Source organism: Cherax quadricarinatus, chromosome 21 (assembly GCF_038502225.1).
Source record: "Cherax quadricarinatus isolate ZL_2023a chromosome 21, ASM3850222v1, whole genome shotgun sequence".
In the NCBI taxonomy this organism is placed as follows: domain Eukaryota; kingdom Metazoa; phylum Arthropoda; class Malacostraca; order Decapoda; family Parastacidae; genus Cherax; species Cherax quadricarinatus.
This window is the reverse complement of record NC_091312.1, coordinates 8,779,931-8,785,930: the sequence shown is the minus strand read 5'-3', so window position 1 is coordinate 8,785,930 and position 6,000 is coordinate 8,779,931. Positions and strand designations below refer to the sequence as shown.

The window sequence follows — 6,000 nt, the reverse complement described above, 5'->3', positions numbered from 1 at the left end:
TCCGCTACACACTGAACGTGCTCTTAATACTAAAGTTTCTATGATTCAGCAATTTCATTTACTTGTATGGGATAGTAGTAGTACACGTCCAGATGGCGCATGTTTAGGTGTGTGCAAATCCACCTCAACCACACAATTTCCAAGGAAAACCTGCTCTCCATGACAGTTATCATTGTTTACCCACAAGAGTACCTGCATGTATTATACCTGCTTCGTCCTTGATTGATTTTTATTTGAAACTCATTAGAACCAGTTTGTTTTTCAGCGTTTTGAAGACAAAGTTGATTGACAGTATTAATTTGCTGCTGTTCTTACCAAATTGCTGATATCGTGACTAATTTGTGGTCAAATGAGAGGAAACTTCATAATGACATGGAAACGATTAAAAAGATCTATTAGAGTAATTAGACACATGGCACTACTAGTCTTTCCGTCCAAGTCATATGCCATAAAGTCACATGATATAAAAAAAATCAGAAAGTAATAAGCAATTTATAGGATGGGTAAGGAAGGTTAAGTGTATTTACCGTTGATGGACAATTTACAAGGAAAACGATTTTTGAGTAAGCATCATGCAACGTAACCCGAACCAAGTAGTGTACATCACCACAAGTTCATTTTAACACAAGTTACCTATGTAAAACTTGTTAACCTTTAAGAATAATTTAGAACACTTCAAATTTTTTTTTGTTACATTTGACCCATTCTGGGGTATGCAGTAACATGGTAATAGCACCAAATTACTCATCCAGAAACGAGAAAAAGGCACAATACCGTGGCTGGAACGATACACAAATAACCCGCACATAAAACAGAGGAGCTTACGATGACGTTTTGGTCCGACTTGGACCATTTACAAAGTTTGTATCAGAACTACGGGGGAGGGGGGGGGGTGTTCTAAAAGGCAGTCTAATGTATTTATTTATTTTTCACAGAAACTATTACATTTTTTTTTTTAAGACTGTGGATGACAGGGCCCATGAGACTAAATCTGAGCGAACCCAGTAACGCCAGTTAAGAGGCGGACAAGGTATAGGCTCTAGAAAACAGAGATAGTTTATTCTTACATTAAACTATAAGGACTGGCTCAAAGCACTCTGTGTACTCTGGAATGGAGTTGAACGAGCAAGCTTATTATCAATATTCCTTCACGAAAAGCACTAATAGCCAGATCCCATTATCTTCACAATTAAGCAAATTTTCGAGTTGAAAGACAAGGGAGAAAGTGTAAAATAAACCAAATGAAAAGTAATGATGCCATAAGCACAATTTATAACTTGTTTCGGCCGCTGAATGATCAGAGAAAGGTATCCCTGAATTTCATAACCCCAGCCCCTTGTACCTCGAGGCACTAAATACAGAGCAATGTGGTTATAAAATGCTGGTGGAGGAAAATATAAAAATTGGTATGCATGCGATCATGTTCGTGTGTTTGAACGGATGTATACTTATGCTTGTACAATATATACATGTTTTCCTATACGTATGTATTCTTGCGCATGAATGTGCCAGTATACATATGTTACAGCATATATTTGAGTGTGATGAGGCAATGCTGAATAGTCAGATATAAGCCTTGAACTTGTACTCACTGGAGCGGAGGAGAGAGATACATGATAATACATACCTGGAAAGTACTCGAAGGCCTGGTCCCAAATCTGCACACTGCTATAACATACTGGAGTGGGAGATATGGGAGGAAATGCAAATTAAACCCAGTGAGGAACAGGGGCGCTGTGGGCACAATAAGGGAACACTGTCAACATTCGTGGCCCCAGACTTTTCAAGATCTTGACAGAAGATATCAGAAATACGGCTGGTACCAGTGTAGAAGCCTTCAAGAGGAGACTGGACAGGTATCTTCAAGTGCCGGATCAACCAGGCTGTGATGGATATGTGGGGCAGCGGGCCTCCAACAGCAACAGCCTGGTTGACCAGGCAAGCACTAGACGAGCCTGACCCATAGCCGGGCTCCAAGAGTAGAGACTCGAGGATATATTGGGTAAAGGTAAGACGATCACTATTATACTTGGCGCGGAATTCCCGTAGAGTTAAGACTTTTTTTTTTTTTTTTTTTTTTTTTTTTTTTTTTTTTTTTTTTTTTTTTTTTTGAATCCGTGAGGCTGGGTATCGTTAGGGTGGTGGTTATTCTTCCTGTATCACGGAAACTAATACATTGACCTTTAAGGAACTCTCACATAGTTTTCCTCAGATTTGCCATATATTACAAAGCATAACTTTGTTACCGGTCGGAATTAGTTATTGATACTCAGTGTTGACAGTAAAGTATTTATAAAATGCCGGTAAAAAACATACACTACCAAACCTTTGAATAAAAGTGAGTGGGCAAGAGGCGTACAAGGTTACTGGGTGCGTTCTTCTCCAGGTTTAACCAATCAGCATCTTGGGTACGCCCCCTGACCTTTCAGAATATGGCCAGGTCAGTTGAGCGTGGGCGTCCGGATGACAGTAGATAACTCTTCTCATGAGAACTGATGTTTGACCTTTCCTAAAATTGTCATACACTCTTCATTAACATGTAGGGTAGGTTATCCTCTGCTGACATCAGGCTGATTTACCATGGATTCCGGAATGTCTAGCATGTTAACAACTTTTTAAATCAGTTGAGAAATTAGTTGCGTTACATCAATAATTTGGAAAGCTTGTATTACTGAGTTAGGTTTAATCCCAGCCTCATGTCCACCGCCGCCAACACCATCTACCTTATTTTGAGCTAGGTGCTTTGTAAAAAAAAGAAAAGTATAGAATGTGGATTAATGATTATTCATGAAGTTGGTGGGTGCTTAACCCCAGATAAACTGGCGAGTGCAGGTGTAGGCAGCTGTTGTTGCCCTTTGTAGCAGCCTCGCATGTATACGTGAACAAAGTAAGTACTTTTACAAAAATAGAAAATGAGAGTGGTAAATAGTACGTAACTGTTTCATAAAGGGGCAATTTTCTGCGATGAACTGTTTTTTATAATTTTGTAGTTTTTGCTGAAACTATTTCAACCTTTTATAAATGGATATAGAAGTTCTCTAGCATTTAATACAAACTAGATTTCAGTTCGTTGAAGGGGAAGCAGTGATGGATGTCGACGCTTGTTAGTTGTCAATGTGCAAAGATTTCACTCTTTAAAATTGTTCACTCCACTCAAGGGAGGTGTGACGACGTTGAGGGACTCTTGAGCCAAGGAATAAGACCTGTCCTTCATCCTTGGATCGAACTTCATTTCTTGCCATTTCCCAGGTGCTGTATGATCTCAACGGTTGTAGCGCTTACCCATGGAATTGATCACGAAATATTTAGGCATTTTCGTCAAATATTAGCCAGCATAATTATATGGTGGCTTGCAGCCCTTCTAGCTTAATGATAACCGAAGGCTCTCAGTTGTCTTGGCTTAGTTGAGAGAATAGCATCTAGATTCTAGAAGTAAATAGGCGTTATACTGGGACCGTTTTCTAGTTTTTCTACCCTTTCATTTCAGCCTGGGACCGTGCTTCTCTGTTACTTGTCTGTTTAATTAGGCTCTTGCCTGGTTGGTCTGGCACTTGGTGCTAACGTGTTAGTCTTATCCGAGTGGGGATGGGAAGGGAGGAAATGTTAGTGTACCTCGGATAGGGGATGGGGAGGATGCTTTGAAATGAGTTCTTACGTATAACTTCAACGGTGCAAAGAAAAAAAATGGTAATATGTTCATGTACAGAGATGGTGTTTTCCAATTTGGATGAAAGTTCATTTTTTTTGGAATCTGTTATTTTACAATATTTTATTAGCAAATTACCGCTGCCTTTTATTAAAACGAATTCGACTATCTGTTTAAAGTGAAATTATTACCAAGGGCTCAGATGACAATGTTTGATAGATATGTATTTTTGCTATTTTCTCTGGTTTGCTCATTATTGCTTCTGTGAGCTAAAGTCTCTCTGGCCACCTCTACGGGATCCCAGTTTGTCCAGTTATCTTGTGATTAAAATCCCCAATATCAGTAAATTTGCGTGCTTGCTCTCCTCTGCCACTGTCTCGAAGATTCTTATTATTGAACATCAAAATGGTATACAATACCGACAGGTTGTTAGGTAAGACACGTATGCAACAGTTAGGCAACTTTATTCCGAATAAAGTTGCCTAACTGTTGCATGTGTGTCTTACCTAACATTCTTATTATTGATCTCCCGTTTTCCTTGTATTTCGTCCTCATTCTCAGGTTTCGTGATTGAGGAAGATGGATGGGAGTATAACACTTCTGTGATCTTTGTTCCCAACGATTTCTTTATTATCCGCGCCTTTCTTCAGTTATCTATTGGGAAAATGCATTTATTATCGATCAGGCCTGCTCGTTGGCCTGATCGATAAGGCTATTGGTGCCTACCGCCCGCAGTCCAGTGTATGCACCATATACCAGTTGATCAGAAAGTAACTTAAGAAACTTATCGAGTACCCTCTTGAACACAGCTGGAGTTTTTTCAGCAATTTCCCCTCTACATACTGGGTATTGTCGTTGTCCCCTTACACTTAGTTCTCTCTCTGCACTCATCGTTCTCCTGCATTTCATTGAAGGTATCTTTCACCATCTACCAAGCTTCTAATTTTGACTTGGAGTGATTTTAATGCGCAAGTTTGGGACCAGTCCCTCCAGAGTCTTCCAGGTGTAGATTATGATGCATCTTTTTCACCCGAGTTCTAAGGAGAATAGTTTGATGGACTAAGCGTTTCAAGTAATTTAGGTTTTTGACTGAGGTTATGAGCTGTAAAGGTTCTCTACATTCTCCATTTCTGCAATTTCGCCTTGAAGGGGGCCTTTAGTATATACTAATAATATTCTAGTTGAGAGGACAAGTGGCCTGAAGAGTATTATCATTGGCTTGTCATCTTACCTTGAAAGTTATAGTTATCCAGACTTTCATTTCCTTTCAGTTGCAATAACATGTTGTGCTCTTTGAATGCGAGATCCTCTGACATTGTTTTACTTAATGTTTTTAAAATTAAACTTCCACTATTAGGGTTGATTGCGTGTGAGTGTTTCTGTAAGGGAGGGAGTTGGGGTCTGTGGGGGTCATGACTATGGATAGGTTGTAGGGTATGGCAGTGGAGAGGTTGGGGGCTTGGGGATAAGTGAAGGAAATGATTGCGAGTAAGAGTGGAGTAGTTTGACGGCAAGAAGTTTGTTTCATGTGTATAGGATGAGGACAACTTTAGGGTTATCGGTAAGGGGTTGGCGAGGTATGGGTGTGAGGAGTGCGGACTCTGCAGAGGTAAGAGCATCTTTTGTGGAAAGTTGCGTGCAGTTCAGGATATTAAAGGATATTTTTTTTTTTTTACCACGAGTGGCTTCATCCTAATACAGAGCAAGCTGAAACGGTATTATATAGTGGACTGCGCGGGTGACCAGTAGCAAGGGTGAGGTGAGGCATGTGTTAGGTTGGAAAAATATGAGATTAGATTTGAGCAGGACCTACCTAGCATGGGTTGGTATGCCTGCTGCATAGCTTTTCCAGGTTCAGTGTTCGTTCGCCTACGACAGATCTTGCCATGAATGATCTGTTAGCTAAGTGTGGAAACTGAGGCTCCCAGACTTTGTGGGATTGTTGGCTCCAGCAGCTTCCGCTCGTCCATCATTTTCATGGATGACTTGACTAGTCGTGCTTGATTAAACTTCATTAAGTGTTCATATTTATCCCTGTGATGATACAAGCGTTTTTGGGGTCATCCTTCTTGCTTTCTTCCCTTTAGCAGTTTATCACATACTGTACTTATTGTCACATGCTCCACATAGTATAATGCACGTATTGTGGGAACTTGTTTGCCAAAGTTCCATAGGTCAAAATAAGCAGTACCAAGCCCTTAAAACACACACACACACACACACACACACACACACACACACACACACACACACACACACACACACACACACACACACACACACACACACACACACCTACCTACGTAGTTGGTGGAGGTGGCGACTGTACATATTAATTGATATATTTACCCTTC

General features: G+C 40.3%; 1 protein-coding gene across 50 annotated transcripts in view; it reads left to right on the top strand.

Moving 5' to 3' along the window:
* shot (dystonin-like protein short stop) overlaps window positions 1-6,000 on the top strand; it is a 956,738-nt gene that overhangs the window by 852,659 nt on the left and 98,079 nt on the right. The window lies entirely within an intron of this gene.